We start from the raw sequence: 19777 nt of genomic DNA on the forward strand, positions 1-19777 counted from the left end.
CTGCATTACAAAAACAAAGATATGAGGGCATAATTGATAACATTTGTTCTTAGGTGTCTGCAGGACTAAGGGCTCGATCCAAGTTTCACTGAAGTCAATGGAAGTCTTTCCGCTGACTTCAATAGGCTTTGGCTCCAACTCTAAAATAGTTTAGCGTAAAGAGCATAAAATAATTTATTTTCTTAAGGGTGGAAAAAAGGAGTTTCACAAACTTTAATACGAATTAAAATGTTTGCTTATTCTTTAAAGAAAATTAGTGAGAATAACTATTTTTAAAAGTAAACTTTTCAAAACCCAAGAAAGACAGATCTTTGGCTACAGTGGTAATTAGTGCATGAAAATTACAGGGTGAAATCTAGGCCCCCACTGAAGTCAGTGCCAACACTTCTGTTGTATTTAATGGATGTGTGTGTTAGGATTTCACTAAAAGTGTGTCTGATCAGTCGAAAGTCATTGTCCAAGATGAGTGAAATGGAAAAAATAAATAACATAAATAGTGAAAAGTACATTTAAGGTCAAGCACAGCCCCAATGAATTTATATTTTACACTCTTCTAGATAATAATAGTTTATAAAAATATTCCATGTACTCTTTCACATCTGTCCTTCTAAAGGAAGAGAGGGACACATTTCTTGTAAAAGGCTAAAACAGGGGTGGGTCAACTGTGGCCACTTTGCCGGGACCTTGAAACATGAACAGCTCCTGCCACTTTAAACAGCTGACTGCTCTGTGCTCTGGATGCTAGGGAGGGAGGTAAGCACCTCCCAGCCACAGCTTGCCTTTGCCACCCCACTCCCTCTCTCTCCCCAACTACCTGCCCCAGGCCACCACCCAAACTCTTTGTACCCCCTCTTCCCACCTCCTCTAGGTCACAACTCCTTCCCAGACCCTGCACCTCCTCCTACACCCCTCTCGTAGGCGACAATCCTCTCCTGCACCCACATTCCATCCCCCTGCCCCAGGTCACAATCCTCTCCTTCACCCAAACTCCCTCCCACACCCTCTCCTGCACCCCAGTCCCCTACCCCAAGCTCCCTTCTTCACTCAACCTCCAGCCCAGATCTCACACCCCCTACATAGAAGTGCAGCCCTTGACCACATACCAAAATCTTGGAGTGCCCCCCCCATTCGAAATTATTGTCCTGGGCTAAAGCCCAGGCCTAGATTTTCAGTCATGACTAATAGTTGTGGGACGCTAGCTTGATGGACCTTCACGGAAATTAGTGCCTTTAAGATTTCACAAATTAGGTGCCCAGAAAATCACTAATAGTCACTTTTGAAAATCTTGATTAAAAATGTACTATATTTTGAGCTTGAGCATATAATAGGGCCATATACTGATTAAAAGCTTAATAGAATGATTGAAATGTACTTACCCTTTCACAGTTCAATTTCAATGTCAACATTAAGAATAAGGCAATCAGTAGTGGAAAATGGGATTTCTGATGCATGATAGGAGAAAGGAGGAGAGAAAAACCAACCTCCCACCATTTCTCAGAAACCTCTGTGTATGATACAAAGAGAAAATAATTTATAAAACTATATTGTTTACACAATGAACATAATCCATTAGGGTATGTCTACACTACCCTCCTAATTCGAAGTAGGAGGGTAATGTAGGCATACCGCAATTGCAAATGAAGCCCGGGATTTGAATTTCCCGGGCTTCATTTGCATGAAGCCGGCCGGCGTCATTTTTAAATGCCGGCAGTTCGAACCCTGTGCCGCGCGGCTACACGCGGCACGGAGTAGCTAGTTCGGATTAGGCTTCCTAATCCGAACTAGCTGTACTCCTCGTGGAATGAGTAGTGCCCTGTTCAGCAAAGTACTTAAATGTAAACATGTGAGTGATCCCACTGAAGTCAACAAGATTTCTGTGCTTTACTGAATCAATCTAATGCAATCTCTACCCACTCCTGGTCACACTTGCTGTTTGGTTTGCTGCAGAAACAGCTCTTGGCTCTCACCTCTCCTTAAGATTGTTGGGCATCTAGTTTTCAACTGGAATGCTCTTTCAAATAGGAGCCTGGTGTCAACTGGGCCATTAAAATCTGTGCAGCGGTGCTGTGTGTGTGGGATCACACAAGCTCCCTGCCTGCCCTGGCTCTGCATGGCTCCAGAAGCTGCCACCATGTTCAGCTTTTAGGTGCAGCAGTGGCCAGGGAGGCCCTGCGTGTTGCTCTCACCATGAGCACCAACTATACAGCTCTCACTGGCCAGGAACTGCAGCCAATAGGAGCTGCAGGGACCGTGCTAGTGAACATGGACGTGGTGGCCACTTTTGGGAGGTGTGCAAAACCAGGGAGATTGCCACTGCCTGGGAACGGCCAGAGGGAAGCACCCCTCTCCCGCACCTTAACTCCCTCACACAGCCTGCACCCCAGTCCTCTACCCCAGTCCTGAGTCCCGTCCCACACCATCTCCCTCCTGGAGTGCACAGCCCTTTCTGAAGCCCAACCTCCTGCCCCAGCCCAGTGACAGTGAGTGAAGGTAGGGGAGAGTTAGCGATGGAGGAAGGGGATGAAGTGAGTGGGGAGGAGCAGAAGTAATGTTGAAAAGGAATAAATCTTCCTAGGCCAAACAAAGACCCTCTCCCCCGGCCTGGTTTTATTCTATTTTAAGGTAGGTGTGCTGTTTTCTGGAAGCATTACAGTGTGGCTCTTTTGGGAATCCGGAGGTGTTTAGTATTGAACAAATACTGGCTACATGTGCATGCCAAAAAAGGATAAAAAAACCCCAGAAATGCAGAATGGTTGTTAGCTTCCAGGATTCTTCCTCATATAAACAGTCACAGAGAAATTGCTCAATGAGCCCTCCTTTACTTACTTATGTAGGAGCCAAAATCACTGCAGACATGTTCTACATGTATGTGTATATATGGTTTCTGTGGCCAACCAATGGGTCATATGTTTGGTGCCGAGTGCAAGCAATTTCTACTTTTAGCAAGAACATACTATGTGAAAGGGAGCTAAGGACCAGATTGGTCTCAGTCATCATGTGCTGCCTTTGTAGTCTATTGGACTACATGTACACTGTACAGTTATTTTGGAATAAGCTATTCCGGAATAGTTATTCTGAATTAGCTTATTTTGAAATAGCATGTCTACACTGCAGGGAAGTCTCAAAATTAGTCCAAGGCAGGCTATTCTAATATAGACATGCTATCTCGATTTAGAGCCGCAGAAGAAATTACTTAGAAAGGGCCTGGTGAGGGGCTATTTCAAAATAGCGGCAGTGGAGCATCTACACACGCCTTATTTCGAAATAGCTAGTTTGGAATAGGCATTTTTCTTCATAAAATGAGGTTTACAGAAGTCGGAATAAGCCTTCAGTTATGTCAAAATCATTTTGAAATAATGGAATTGCCGTGTAGACACTCACATAGTTATTTTGGAATAACGGCCATTATTCCGAAATAACTTTGTGTAGACACACCCTTGGTGACCACACCTGTTTAGCCAGCTAATGCTCTGTCTCCCTTCACATCCAAACCAATTGAACATCTTGTCTGGAAATCCAGCTTTGATTTGGCTTTCCTCCAACTCCATTCTTGAGCCCTACCTCCAGTTCATCTTTTGTTCTTGACACTCCACAGAAACTGTTGTCATTAAAATCTCTAATGACCTCCTCCTGTTTGAGTCCCAGGGCCTCTATTGCATTTCCATGCTTCTTGACCTGTCAGCAGCATCTGACACTGTTCACCACTCCAAATTTTATTGTCCTCATTTCCACATGGACCTCTTCCTTCCACGCTGATCACTCCTTCAGTATCTGATTTGAAAAAGTTCTTCTCTTTCCTTTTCCCCATTGCAGGGGCAATCACTAACTGTCCGTCATTGCTCCCCTCCTTTTCCTCTTTTACTCTCTATTTCTAGGTGCTTCTTGCAATGGGTTTTGTCACAGAGATCCCCTTGAGACTGTCACCTGATGGGCCAATCCTATTACTGAGCCCGCCTACGTGCTCTCTGGAGTGCCCTACCATTCTGTCCTGCTGAGCTGGAATCTCTGGTCTCCCCGAACAGTGGCACAGAATTAGGGTCACAACACAGACACTGAGGCTATGTCTAGACTGGCACGATTTTCTGCAAATGCTTTTAATGGAAAAGTTTTCCGTTAAAAGCATTTGCAGAAAAGAGCGTCTAGATTGGCACGGACGCTTTTCCGCAAAAGCACTGCCAATCTAGACATGCTTTTGCGCAAAAAAGCCCCGATCGCCATTTTCACAGGGCTTTTTTGCGCAATACAAATCTGAGCTGTCTACACTGGCCCTTTTGCGCAAAAGCTTTGTGCAAAAGGACTTTTGCCTGAATGGGAGCAGCATAGTATTTCCGCAAGAAGCACTGATTTCAGACTGTAGGAAGTCAGTGTTCTTGCGGAAATTCAAGCGGCCAGTGTAGACAGCTGCTTTTGCAGAAAAACTTGCCAGTCTAGGCACAGCCAGAGAGCACAGAGATTTGCCACTACACCCAGGTGCACAGCCCCAATGGGATCTGAATCCCAGATAATCCATCTTACTCTGCATTTAAGTTTTTTATACAAAGCAAGCTTGTGAGTTGTTTTCTCCTTTATCAATGAGATATGCACAGTTGATTTTCCCCTCCCCTGGTAACAATTCTATATTCTGGGTTTAATAATAAACAAAAGCAATTTTATTAAATATAAAAAGAAGGATTTTAGTGGTTGTAAGTGATAAGACCGATCAAAGTAAGTTACTCAGTTAAATAAAACAAAGTATGCCAACTAAGCTTAATACTTATTATTTGCAGACGTGGCGTTGACCACATCTCCATTTTTGCTGATGACCTAGTTCTTTCAATCTATCCCCATATTCAATGAGTCTTTCTAAATCCATGCATGGATGTTTATCTATTTTTTTAAACTTAAGATCTCCAAAACTGAGGTTTTGATGTTCCTCTCCCCACACCTTGCACTCGTACTTGTTAAATTATAAATCACTCTTGCTAACTGTTAAAAAAGCTCAAGTTACCTTTTTAACTCGGACTGGTTTTGAAGATTGTAATGAGACCTAAGGCTAGGAGAATTTCCCCATGGTTTGCATTTTATTCTGAATATTTGAAGAGATCTATCCCTATAGTCTTCCCTGAAGGGTTAAATGAAGAAACACAGAATTAAGAAAGAGCTACATGTTCAGCTCTAATATAGAATGCTTAATGGCAGTCTTAAATGTGGAGCCAGGACTCTTTAGACTTTATAATTATGCATGAAAGCAGGGGTACTTACATAACCAGCAGACCCTGCATGGTGGGGTCTACAGCTTGGTATGGAATGAGTGCTATACATGCTCCAGAGAAGTTGTTCAAAGTAAAGTACCACCTTTGTGACCATCATGACAGATTTGTCAAGAAAAGTCTTGCTGATTTATTTTAAATAATTTTTTTCACCAGAGTCCTCATTTCTCTGAGGTATAAATTTATTGCTGATATATTGGCTCACACACTGGCTGGCTGCCCAATGCTGTTGTCCCACAAAAATGTCCAGAATCTCTGCCTTTCAATCCTCTGAAGAAAGGCATGGAACTCTGATATTAGGGAAAAAATGTGTAAAGTAACATATGGCCTTCTTTGGGTGCGTGCGTGTGTGAGGCTCAGTGGTGCCTGAAAGGAGCAGCTATTTCCTAAATTACAAATGTTCCCATGTCATGGTCCTGTCTGAAATGGCGGTAGAGGAAATGTGACACATTAGCTTGAGAAGTAGTTGCACTTAAATAGTAGATGAAATGATTTGACTCCACCATAATACTTATGGAGTATTCCAGTCTACTGTATGTTTGTAAGGTGCTTTGATAGTCTTTAGGAGGGAACTGTGAGCTATTTTAATCTCTTCACAGCTCAGGTGATCTGATCTAGTTCTTACATCAAAGATTGCTTGGGAGTGGGGTTAGGGCAAAGACCACAATGATAGTCCTCAGAGATGATCTGGCTGATTCTGATACAATACCTCCAGGAGACTGGGGAATTAAGCGGGACCAAAAGCAGTGCATGCTTTCTGTTGACCTTCTCTTCTGGCTGTTATGGAAAGAGACAGTGAAACTTTCTGTTCTGGGACATAATGAACTACTGTCAGCATTAGATACCCACATTTATGTGCAGGGAGCAAATGGATGGAGCATAGCTCCCCTTACATAGACGTGCAACAAGCAGAAGGAACTGGGTAAGCTCCCCTTTTCATTCACATGGAGGGCTTACCATAATGTAGGCTTAAATTTTACATGCATTTACCATATAATTTAGGCAAAATAATTTTTCTTTTCTTCTTCTCATACCTAATGCTGTGGGCTGGGCTATGTGTGGCCCACAGAAACAGGCTGCCGTCATGGTCTGCATTGTCCAGTAGACCTAACCCCCCAAAATGAGAACAGTTGTGGAGGCAAGAGGAACCCAGTTCTTATGGTCTTGCCCTGCTGAAACAGATGCTAATGAACCCTGTGGCTCCTCTTCTGCAGAGCATAGGCCTGATTCACCACAGCATGACCAGTTTTATAACTGGATGAGAACTCTTCTGAAATCATTTGAGTTACTCTTACATAAAACTGGAATAAGGCAGCAGTGACTTAGATGCTGTATTCATGCAGATGATGTTTGTCAGTATCTAGTTCATTAGCAAGAGTGGTGTGCAGCCTAAGTAGCGTAGGAGAGACCACCTCTACTGTTCCTATTTTTTTTTAGCATGACATGTATTTCTTTCTGAAGTAGTAGGGGAGAGACGCGATGCTTGCGTGCCAAGCAACACAGCAGAAGAACTATGGTGCTGTACAATGTTTACAGCAAGCAGGCTACTGCTTGCCAAAATAACCCGCAGAACCCAGCTTGCATATCATAGTGGTCAAGTTAAATTAAAGGAAAGGAATTTCTCAAAAATGTTTGACTAATGCATTGTGATCTAAGCCTTAATGACTTGATTATTTTCTCAAAATGATCATTTTCCTCTTCCTATGGGGAACAGACTTTCGGCTTGGAATGGAGCAATGGAAAAACCAGATTCAGATTAGTTTGCACATGAAAATGGAAAATGATTTGGTTCTGAATTCAGAAGAGGTAATAGCTTAGCTTGTACAATTATATAAAAATGCAAATGGCACATTTTAGAGACTGGGAAGGGATATAGTTCAACAAATGACTACATTTATTTACTATTGTTTGAATGCATGCATACATACTCCCTAGTCTGATGTCTACTTGTCCAGAACAGTTTACTAGGTACTTCAGTGCACTGGTGAGAGATGTTATAAGAATACTTTTGCTAGAGTAAATGAACTCTGGCTTTTTAAAGACCACCTGAAATAGTCAAGTAAGCCAGATGAGTTCAGCTATTTCACTCTTGAATCTCTAATTAGTTTATAGGCTGTTATATCAAATAACATAAAAGTTAAAGTTTTGTATTCTGGTAAGTGGTTTGAATCATCCTTTAGTCCAGATCTTGTCTAATCAATCTCATGCTCTCATCTCTAAAGCTTTAGAGAAGGCTGTCTCAATATAGTCTACTTTCAGAGAGAAATTCTCATTGGATAATAATGGCATAGTCTGCATCTTTTACATATCTAGGTAAAAAATACATAATTCCCTTCTAAAATGGAGAATATGTAGCATAAATACAACCATTGATTTTTATGGCAATGGAGTCATGGGGTGCATCTACACTACACCCATCGGTCAAAATAAAATATGCAATTTACATAGCTCAATTGTGTATCTTATTTCAATATTTGGCACTGTCTACACTGTGCCAACTTTCACAATAAACTGCTATCCCTTGTGGAACGAGGATTACAGGGATGTCAGGTAGTGAGCTCGTTTTTTTAAAATAATGGGCTGGTTCAAAAGATGTGTGTGACGGGGCGAGCAGGTCCCGCACTGCCGGGCTGGGAGTAGCCCAGGCCCAGCTGGCTGAGAGTGCCCCACCCTTCCGGCCCTGCTGGGCATGCTCCCAGCAGAGCCAGTATATAAAGACTGAGGGAGCACGGCAGGAGAGGAGGCAGCCTGAGAGTAGGAGAGCCCAGGCTGCAGCCCCGGTGTTCCTGAGGCAGCTGAAGCCAGGGCCAGAGTGGTAGGAAGCAGCCCAGGGCAAGGACTTGCAAACTCCGCTTGGTGCATATCGGCTGGATTCTCCACTGAGCAAGCAGGAGCAAGAACCCCTGCAGGACCCTGGGCTGGGACCCGGTGGAGAGGGAGGGCCCGGGTCCCCCTACCACCTCTTTCTGCAACCGGGGCAAACACGCTGGCCAGGAGAGGCTTTTTCTGGAGCTAGGCCACAGAGACCATATATGCCCTGATAGAGGGGCCTGGGCTTGGTGCTAGTTCTGGGAATACCATATTTGCCCTGAGAGAGGGGCCGAGACTTTTGGGGACTTTGGGTACTGTATATGCCCTGAGAGAAGGGCCGGGACCGAGACACGGGCCAGTAGAAGGGGGCGCAACTCCCGTCAGGGGTGTACCCCTTGACAATGTGGAATAGCTATTTTGGGATACCTCTGGTATCCCGAAATAGCGTTGCAGTCTGGACGTACCCTTATTGGGAAATCCTTACAGTAACTGACATGCATATCTTTTCCTGCTTACTCTTGTAGGCTACAGAATAAAACAAGCATATAGGATAAAACCAAGCACTTAACAATAGTTTGTATATTCACGTGAGCCTTGAATCAGCAAAGTACTTGAACATGCACCTAACTTAAAGTGTGTGAGTTGTCCTGAAGAGCTGGTAAAGGACATACATAAATACTTTGCTGAATTTAGACCTCTCACAATAGCATGCAACACTATAACAGGGAAACAAACAAAAGAAGGGTGACACAGAATTACCTTGCATTGGCCACCATAAATTAGTTTATTCAAGCAAAAAGAATAAGTGAAAAATTATAAACGTCTGGATATGGTAAGAAAGTATGTCTTGCCTAATTTACTGGAAAATAATTCAGCCTGTTGATCATATTAGCTGTATAATACTGTCCAGATAATTGAGAAGCTAGGCTAAGTGCCAGACATGTAAGTTAACATTTTTTGGGTTCAAGCCCAACAAGAAGCTAGCTTTGAAGCTTCTTTGTAACTGAAACAGCAAGATCTCAGAAGATCAGAAATTCGAAATGTTAAGGCTTATAACTCAGTCATACTGTGCCCTTGACTTGCTTTGCATTCAGATTTTCTTTGTTGTATGTAAACTTTAATGTGTTATTTCTTATTCATGTAGACGTAGACCATTAAAATATATAGGCTGAGTTAAAGTATTGTGGCTGAGTTACTCTTGCAGGACAGTGAACTATTAGAATTTTCTGATTTTTGGAATGCTTGCTATTTGAACCGTAACACTGCATTAATGGATGTACTTTTTGCATTGTATCATGAGGGGTTCAGATCTACTGTCAGATAGGAACACCAATGTCCATCAGTTTTAAAGGGAGACATACGATGCAGAGAATGGAGTAAATTCTACCTCAGAGTTAAACTTCAGTAATGTGCAGTGTGAATCTGCACTCCTGTTGCTGAAGTTCCTGAAGACCTTGTGTTTCAGAGAGGAAAGCCGCCTCCTGGAGTGCCCTCGCACTCTTACGAGGGTGCACCAAGGCCAGCTTTAGGAAGTGTGGGGCCCAATTCGAACAGTTTTGACGGGGCCCCGGCACCCAGGATTTTTTGTTGAGCAAAACACACACACACACACACACACACACACACACACACACGTGTTTCGGTACATTGCATCATATTATAAACTAGCCAATTAGCCCATCATAAGACAGGATTTTCAGGTCTTCTCTCCTGAGCGCTCTCTCTCTCTTCTTCTGCCTCCCCTCCCTTCCTCCCCTCCCCCGAGCTCTGCTCCACCTCCTGCCTCTCTCTCCATCTCTTTCTTTCTCTTCTCCTCCTCCTCCTGCCTCTCTCTTCCCTCCGTCTCTTCCCGCTCCCTTTCCCCTTCCCCTTCCCCTTCCCCTTCAGCTGAGTGCCACAGTGGGAGGGGAAGGGGGTCAGTGACGTACACGGCCCCACCCGCTGGCCATGTACGTCACTGTTCCGCCCCCTTCCCCTCCCTCCGTGGTGGCTCGGCTGAGTGTTGTGTGCTCAGCTGGGCTGTCGCAGGAGAGGAGGGGCAGGGCAGTGACATACATGGCCAGGGGGCAGGGCTGTCTACGTGACCGCCCCGCCCCCCGCGGCGGCCTGGCTGAGGGGCACACCACTCAGCGCCACGGCAGGAGGAGGAAAGGGGGGCCATGTACGTCACTTCTCCGCCCCCCCCTCCTGTTCCACCGGGCCCACCTGAGCGGCGCTCAGCTGGGCCCCGGCGGGGGAGTAAGCGGCGGCAAGTGGCCCATGGCTGCACCTCCCCCCCCTCCGGTCTGCTTCCCTCCCCCCTTCCTCCAGGCCCCCCCATCCTCCCCTACAGCCCCCAATCTTCCCCAGCTCTGCTTGCCACCGCTTGCTCCCCCACCAGGGCCTGGCAGGAGCGTTGCTCAACTGGGAGTGGCACAGCGCGCCACAGCGCACCAGACAGGTTGGGGAAGGGGGCGGGGCTGGCCGGAAGGGGGTGGAAAGCAGAGCTGGGGGGAGAGATTGGGGGCTGTGGGGCTGGAGGGGAATATGGGGGGGCCGGAGGAAGGGGGGAGGGAAACAGCGCTGGTGAGGGGAGTATCCGGGGGGCCCTGCGGCCCGAACCGCCACAGACCGAGGGGAAAGGGGGCGGGGCACTGACTTATACGGCCAGGGGGTATGGCCGTGTACGTCAGCGTTACAGACGCACAGACACTGGGCTACTATATATATGATATCAAGTTGGTTAAGAGGGACTTTATTGTACACCTCACCTATATGTTTTTAAAACTTTATCTTCCTTGCTTTTTGTTCTGCAGAATCTTTCAGTGAAACGAGGCTTACAGGATCTGACCACGAAGGTTCTGGGGTCAGCTGATCCCCCGTCTAGACTACCGCGCTGTGCCGATAATCAGCTGATTGGCACAGCGTGGCGGCCATTTTGACGTAAATGATGCAGTGATTATTTAAATCACCACTTCATTTTGCTATGCCTAGTTAACTCATCTACATGGCTCTGTTGACGGAGCCATGTAGTCTAGACACACCCATTGATAGAAGTCACCATGTTCTAAAAGAATATTAATTATAGATTTTCACTTTCATATTAGGAAAATTATTTGTTTTGATAGTTTTACAACTGATTTTCAGATGTAGGGTCTGGGGGAAAGGGGAGTGCAATGATGCTGTGGCCAGATGGGGGCTTGGCCCCAATTGGGGGGTTGTTGGCCAGGCTTCATTTTTAAATAAAATACTATGTCAAACACAAAAAGTTTCTGCAGTGTCTTTATTTCTGAGAAGGGAAGGGAACCTGTTTTGAGTCAGGGTCACTGACCCACAGAAAAGTCAGTTGGGGCCACACAAGTGAGATGCAAAAAAACCTCCTCCCCAAAACCTCCCACCCCACCAAGCTTCACTAGTGTGGCCCCAACTGTGTTGGTGGGAGCAGGGGACATAGTACTGGGGACAGGTTTCTGCGGCTGGGGAGAGGGAACAAAGGAGAGGGGAGAGAGAACAGGGGGCCATTGGGGACAGGTTTCTGCAGCTGGGGAGAGGGAACAGGAGGGGAGTGAGGGCAGAGAGTCCCCTGCATAGCCTCCTCCCAGGATTCTGCCCCCCTTCCCCCTGAGGAAAGCCGGCCAAATCTCCCTCCCGCGGCACATCCAAAACCCCTCTCGCAGTCCTGTGCCTGCCCCGGGGGCCAGGGCTAAACCCCCCCTCCCACAGCGGGGTCAAACCCCCCCTCCCTCAGGGCAGACAAAATCCCTGCACTTGACTCACCCCTCCTGAGTCCTGCAGTCACGGTGCTGCAGGGAAGTCACCGGCACCGCACTCCTCCTCTGGGCCTACACCCCCTGCCACGTGCCCAGCACACTACAGAGCTGTGGGAGGGTAGCGGCCAGCGCACTTCCGGAATCCCCTGAACACCTCGCAATTGACTGGTCGAGGCCTTGCGATCGACCAGTTGATCGCGATCAACCGGTTGGGGACCGCGGCTTTTGGGCACGGGACCCTCTTAGGCGCGGGCCCGATTCGGGGGAATAGATTGAATCGGCCTAAGGCCGGCCCTGGGGTGCAGCATGCAGGCTCTTATATGAACAGTCTCCTCAGTCAGCTATAGCCCTACCATTTCCTTTGGGCTGGCTTATGAAATTATGGAGAGGTAGTTGCTCTGTGGAGTGCTGGATTTGAGTTGTGCCTAGCCAAAGTATGGGGAGATCTAGAAATGGTACAGGGAAACTTCTCTTTGTGTGTTCTCTTTGTGGCTGGGCATACCCAGGCCTTCTATGAACTAGACACCATTCAAACACACACTCCATCCTTTTAAGCATTCCTTTGCCTGGCAGTGCTGTCTGGAAAATACCAATGCATTGCGAGTTTAAAAAGAAATGTAGGGAAAATATAAAACACAATTTGTGGTAGCATGGTTTTTTCTCTGAAGTCTGGAGAGTTTTGTTAAGTCTCCTACTCAAACCAGATAATTGCATGGATGTTTTAAAATACAGCCACTGCTTGTATGTAGGAGACAAGAGGAAAAGTATGTTGCATGTTTATCTAATTAAATAGCACTTTATAAGAACACTCCCTCGCCCCCACCAAAATCTATGCAAATGATCTCTAGCAATTATGAAGAATAAGTCTAACATTTTTGTACCCATTTCTGCTTCTTACCAGCAACTGGGCAAACAGCCTCAGTCAGGAGATCATGATGGGCCACAGCCAAAACAAATAAAGAATACCCTCAGATAATTTTGTGAAGAGAATCATGGAGGCATAGAAGGATTTGCAGTTTCATATTGATCCTTCCAATTTGATTATCAGATTTTTGGCTCTGATCTTTTTAAACTTCTCTATTCCTATTGTTAATGGGTTCTGGGGTCTTCCTCAATTACTGTTTAGAACACCCTTAGGACTGTTCTAAGTTGTGCCATTGAATAATAATCATTACTAGACGTAGACGAAATATTTTGTCAAAAATATAGATTTTGGTCAACAAACATTTTGAGAGCGTGTTGAATTTGCTGTAATGTTTTGATTGAAAAAATCCTTTTTTGATTTGAAGTGATGACATCTTTTGAAATTTACTGAAATTTTATTTTTACAACAATTTATATCTCAGACAAAATGGTGATAGGTCTGAAACTCACACATGCACCCTTTCCCAGGCTGTACCTCCTTCCACTTAGCCACGGTGCAAGAGCTGGGAGCTAGGATGGGTGGCATACAATCTGCTTTTTCTGCCTTTTGCCATTTAGGAATTTTCAGTAAAGAATCATTAAATAGTTGGATAAACTGTTTTTTTGCAGTTGCCTTATGCTGCCAGGACAATGCAGAGTAGCAATAGCAGGACTTGTGATCTGGTTTTCTGTGTTTTGAAGCTATCCCCACCTTAAAACTATTGCAATAATGATGCTGTGTTAAGCCCCACCAATGAACACTTCTATCTGCTTAATATTTAGCCAAGCTTAAAAGATTTAGGTACCAGTTTAGTTCCTGGGAATTGAAGATTCTCTGCAACTCTTGGTTTAGGTCTATAGTGAATATAGAGTAAATTGTTAACATTTGTATTTGTTTTCTACTAGAGAATATATTCCTTCGGTTCTAATGGGTACTACGATCTGCTTCAGGGTTGAGCTTAGTTTTGATCAAAGTTCAGGGTCAGAAATGTGACAAGAGAAGAGAAGGAAGAGACAGCCAAAAGGAAGCTTTCTGATCTCCAGCAATCACTTTATATCACTCATAAAAAAGCACTCCGTATTATCTCTCTGATGTCAGGTCACCTTACCAGATTCACTTGAATGCTTCTTTTCTTCTAGAGGTACCATAGAGTATAGAAGAGGACCTCTTAAAACACTGTTTTAAGAAACCCCACAAGATTAATGCAATTAGATTATTTACCTGTGTGATTACTATATCATTAAAGAGGTCAGGCCCCAACATGCACCTCATTTTCCATTCACGATGAGAAATACATTCATTGGATTTCCCTCATTAGAATATCCAAATTATGTTTTTCACAAAAAAAATGCACCCAGAATCTCTCCCCTCTAACATGACTCTTCTCTTACCTCCAGCATGGTCCCTGTCCCAGGAATTGTAAGGTGACCGATGCAAGCAGCCTAAGGCTGTCTCAGGCAGTGTCTGTGCTATGGGATTTCTCTCCACATTTGGCAACGGGCCATTTCTGGCCTCTGTATATTACCATAATGGGAGGGGAGGGTCTCTCCCTACGTGTATGAGGATTTAATTGTCCCTAAATGTGCATGTCCTCTTGCAGGAACATGTATTTGCACATGTTCATGCACATACTGAGGTAATTATTTCCAGTTCAACTGTCACAGTTGTCTCCTCCATGACAGGCTATGATTATGGAGACTGTTATACGATGTTACAGTAGTGATATTGTGGGGCATGAAGCAAAGCCAGTGATTCAGTTTTCTAGGCCAGTGGTTCCCAACCTGTGGTACTATAGGGGGGGCTGCATGGAGCGGAGCTGAGAAGCTCTATGCTGGCAGCCAGCATGTCCCTCAGCCTGTGCTGCTTCCCCAATGGGCTGAGGGAAAATCACTCGGGAAGCAGAGTGGTCTAAGGGATGTACAGGCTGCAGGCACGGCTATATTGGTTTTTTGGGGGAGGAGGGTCATACAATTTGAATAGATTGAAAAGGGGTCCATTGCCTCGAAAAGGTCGGGAGCCACTGCTCTAGGTTCAAGCAAGTTCTAATTTAACAAGAAGTATGGGGAGATGGAATAAATCCTTTCCAAAGCAACTCTGGCTGCCAGGTGGGTTTGCTTCAGCAGTACTGACTTCCAGGGAATTGATGTGTTAACACTTGATACTGCTCTCTGAACCTCCCTCTGCCCCCAAAAAAGTGTGTGAGGGGGATTTGCACAAACTACTTGAAGTGAGGGGGAACCCCTTCCATACTCACTTGAGAGATCATGGCATCATGCATAGCATTTGTATTGCCACATGGATTAAAAAGTGATGGGGCATTATATCAATAGTAAGAATATCCAGAGTTACATTAGTAAAGGTTCAGGAATAAGCCAGTCTATGACTTGATGGTTAGGAAGATGTTTTCTCTGGGGATTTATCATCTGCCTACTTGCAGGTTTTTGTTGTTGTTTTTTTTGTTATTGTTTTTTTGGGTGGGTTGGGTATTTTTGCATCATCTTCTGTAGCAGCTGGTATTTACTACTGTCAGTGATAAGATTTTGGACTAGATGAACCACTGATCTGATCCTGCCTGGCGATATGACCAGAGTTGATGCTTGTTGTCACAGAAGAAAGGCCATGCCAACGGTGTTGCGGGCCTGGTTCGAAGACTCAAATCCAGGTCCCATTTCTCCCCTCACCACAAATAAAGCAATGCTGATGATGACGACAATCAAAGTCACATAAAGGGTGTGTCTAGACTACATGCCTCCGTCGACGGAGGCATGTAGATTAGCCAGATCAGCAGAGGGAAATGAAGCCACGATTAAAATAATCGCGGCTTCATTTAAATTTAAATGGCTGCCCCGCTCTGCCGATCAGCTGTTTGTCGGCAGATCGGGGCAGTCTGGACGCGCCGCGCCGACAAAGAAGCCTTTCTTGATCGGCACAGGTAAACCTGGTTTCACGAGGCATACCTGTGCCGATCAAGAAAGGCTTCTTTGTCGGCGCGGCGCGTCCAGACTGCCCCGATCTGCCGACAAACAGCTGATTGGCAGAGCGGGGCAGCCATTTAAATTTAAATGAAGCCGCGATTATTTTAATCGTGGCTTCATTTCCCTCTGCCGATCTGGCTAATCTACATGCCTCCGTCGACGGAGGCATGTAGTTTAGACGTACCCAAAGAGACCCGCTACAGTGAAAGCTACGGCCTGCAACAGAAGGAAAAAGTAAGAAGCGTTAAATAAATGATATGGCCTTAGGCGCTGGATCGAGGGGTGTTGCTTCACCCCCTGGCTCAACGTGGTTTACATCATATAGAGGATTTATAGTGTGGTTCATTAGCTTTCAGGACACCCCCTTCTTCTCTGTCACCCCATACAAATTGTTTCCACAGCTCCTGAACTTATGGCACTTTACAAGCCCCAACAGGCCTGGCTCCAGTTCCAGTGGAACCATGTAAAAAGTCTCTGTGGACAGCCCTGCATCAATCTCATACGAGTGTCCGTGGCAGAGCTGAGGACTGAAAGCCCATTCAGGCTCCCGTGGTATGAGAGCAGGCAGAAGTTCACATCCAGTTCTGAAATAGCTTGGGTTATAACAAATCCAGATAATTTTTTTCATGGTGGTTTTCTAGTCAGTAAAACCAATGTTTCTTTCTCTTGCTGTGACCAGAGCACCCTAAAACTTGAAGAGTTATTAACACTGGCCCTCATAAGTGCCTTTTGTGCTGTTGCTTAAGGCAGGAGATGGCAATTCTCTGAGTATTTAGGGTTCCTATAGCCAGTCCTATGCACCTGTCCCCACAGTATATGGGGTTTTCCAGGACATAGTGAACATGGACCAGTGCATGTTTCAAGAGAAGATGGGATCAGAGTTTGGCAAAGAAGGGAACTGAGGGCTATTGTGAAAAGACAGAAGTAATATAAAGCTAAAAGGACTAATTTGTTGCAACAGGTCAGCTTCTTTAACACACCTTACATTCAACTGCACATTGATAAGTATAAGAGACAGATTTCTATCTCTGTAGTGTGTCTCTAGGATAATACAGCACAAAGGCCACTCTTGTGCACAAGATCACCTCCATCAGAAGTAAGAGAAGATCTATCTTTGAGGGTGGTTGAATATTCTGAAGTTGCACCCTGGACTGCTGGAGAGCTAGTTATTTCAGTAAGGGTAATACTTTAGGAAAAATCCAAGCCTTCAGATGCCTTCAGACAAACTTGTCTGTATTTGTAGTGTATGAGGTCTAAGTGTTCCTCCTCTGGGCTGTATATTTTGAGACTGTTAACAGAAGGAAGCACTGTCAGAGCATAATGGTCTTATGCTGCCAGAGAAGTGCCAAAGCATTTCCAAAGCATGTAACAAACAAATGTTAAGGCCAGAGGTTTTACTGTCGGAGCAGGAGATATATAGTTAGCGATGAGCAATCCTCGTTCGTAAATTCCTATCAGAGACCTTGTCAGAATTATCTTTCACACTAGGATGCAGAAGAGGCCATTTTTGATTCTGGATCTTGTATGGCAAACACAATGTTGTTAAAAAGTTAATACCGTAGTAACAATGATAAATTAATAATAATAAATTTTGGGAGAATACCTACCCTGTGAGGTATCCAGGTCTTCTAGTTCCAATCACCTCCCAGTATAAAACAGACATTGGTTTGAAGCTAGAGGAATCTTACATTAAATAAATTACATCCCCATCTCTAATCACGGTGATCCAGAATATACCTTCATTACACCTGTGCAACCTCATTAAGTTCACTTGCATTGCAGGGAGGCAGCCTAATGTGGTAACTGAACACTAGTCTGGGACCTAGATTCTACTCCTGGCTCTGTCACTTGTTGTCTGGGTGACCTTGGGCAAATCACATCACCTCTGTGCCTCAGTTTCTCCAGTGGTGAGAAAGATGCTTTCTTTACTTTGAAGATTATTGTTGAAAGTTACTTTATTAGAGCTATGTATGATTAACTAAGGGAAGAATTTGGTCCTGTTAATAATGAATAGATGCGTGCAGGATAGCTTTGCTTCACTCATTTAGAATGAGGGGCCAGCACAGAGCTTAAGGGATATATAAGTCCTCAAAATGGGCCTATGTAGAAAATAAGTGTTGCATAGTCTTATGCTGACTTCTTGTAAGGGCTGAATTTTCACTATCCAAGAATGGTTCTTCCCTAAGGTCCTGATCATGCAACTGTATCTCCGCAAAATCTCATCTTCAGTGGTCCACAGCAGACTAATCTCTGTGTCTGTGCAGTCAATGGGATTCTGCACGGGTTCTTCCATGCTTTGGTGCAGGTGTCAGTTCATGCACATGAATTTGCGGGACAGAGCCAGAATGTGCAATAAATAAATAAAAATGCGACTCTAAGTCTTATATGACTAATGCAGCCGCTAATTTGCTCTAGTAAATCTTTTACACACTAGAGAAACCCTACTGAAATCACTGGGATTTCTGAAAATGGGGACTTGGCTGCAAAGGCAAAGTTGATATTGGCAGGGAAGCGAGTCATCCTATAGTATATTAAAAGAACAATGCCACTTTGGCTGTGTCGAAGGGTTAGCCTGCCTCTCCCAGATCATTTCCTATCAGATTGTAATGGGAAAGAAAGTTCAGGAATCCAGTGCTTGGATTGACTTGGAAAAAAGTACATTTGATGTATTCAGAAAAGGTCAAAAATTTGCAGCATATTCGCAAATTTGTTCCTCTGCTAGCTTATATATTTTTGGTTGTTGCAAGATGATCAGCACATTATATAAAACACTTTGCATTTTAAAAAAGAAACTAAAGGGAGTTCCCTTGTCTTTATGGCTTAAATTTCAAACTTTCACTTATTTGAGGAACTAGACCCATCACTAGAGCTGGTTGACTAATATTCCTCAAATATTTTGACAAATGTCACTTTCCCCTCCCCAAATAACTTATTCAATGAATAGCTTAAAAATATTTGCTGAGAAAAACCCACCCCCTTGATCAATAAATAAAATAAATGCCCTATCCATACTGAACAATTTAAAAATAAAGAAAAATATGTTAGGAGAAAAAATACAAAAGGGATTTTGTAATATTATGCAGGCTAAGATCATCTGAAATAAGGGCACGGGACAATAATGGAACTGACGTACGATAACTTCAAAAGAACAGCATGCACCTTGTTAATGTAATCCTTGAAAGGCTTCCAAGCTTCCTGAAATCTGGCCCTTCTGTTCCCAAGTGTGAATATGATCTCATAGGAAATGATCTGGGAGAGGCAGACTAACCCTTCAGCATAGCCAAGGTGGCATTGTTCTTTTAATACCTTAGGATGACTCGCTTCCCTGCCAATATCAACTTTGCCTTTGCAGCCAAGTCCCCATTATCAGAAATCCCATTGATTTCAGTTGGGGTTCACTAGTGTACAGCTGAGATTAGAAATGGACCCAATAAACTGGTGCATCTTACATAATGGCCTAGATATAGCTTATTATCCATCACCCATGCTTTCTACCAAAACTCTCTTATAATGTCAGATCCTAAAGCCTATGCCACCAATCATTCTTTAAAACAGAGAGAAAAATTAAGAATGCGCTTGAGGGGACAAAGGTGTTTCTTGCGATCATTCCAGATACATTGAAGAAGATAAAGAGGATTAAAGCATAGGTTGAAGTATACTGAACTAGTGTGACAAAGTAGGGCTGTGAGCAGAGACCCTATCTCACTATCCTGGGCCTGCAAGCCCTGCCTTGTGGAAATTGGTAAAAAGTTTTAAATGTATATACCTGCATTGGGCCCTTTCTAAAATACCTTTCTCATAAATATAGAGTACCTTACCGAGGGTGCTTTTAAAGATTCGGTAATAATTTTGGGCATACTTCCTTACTTTATAGAGCCCAAGAAGGGAAGCACACTAAGTAGCCTCTATCGCCGAAAGCCTTGTACGGCAGCTAGTGTTTATTAATCTTCGCTGGCAGTGGAGAAAGAACAAAGGTATCTGTTTTTTGTTTAGTTAATGTGAACGGATAGTAACTGCTGAACTGCAATTCCTCTGAGTCTAAGCAGAGAGCTGTGTGGCACACTGCAAAGTTGTTAAGTTTGGCACACA

General features: G+C 44.4%; 1 protein-coding gene across 6 annotated transcripts in view; it reads left to right on the plus strand.

Moving 5' to 3' along the window:
* The window catches only part of CALD1 (caldesmon 1), a 246686-nt gene that overhangs the window by 42251 nt on the left and 184658 nt on the right, over positions 1-19777 (plus strand). The window contains exon 2 of one of the 6 annotated variants that reach the window (XM_075897309.2): positions 19563-19662. The exons of the other annotated variants lie outside the window; for them this stretch is intronic. The gene's annotated coding sequence lies outside the window, so the exon portion shown is untranslated. The remainder of the gene's footprint in view (positions 1-19562; positions 19663-19777) is intronic. 6 annotated transcript variants of the gene reach the window in all.

Source organism: Pelodiscus sinensis, chromosome 1 (assembly GCF_052426305.1).
Source record: "Pelodiscus sinensis isolate ZL-2025 chromosome 1, ASM5242630v1, whole genome shotgun sequence".
In the NCBI taxonomy this organism is placed as follows: Eukaryota; Metazoa; Chordata; order Testudines; family Trionychidae; genus Pelodiscus; species Pelodiscus sinensis.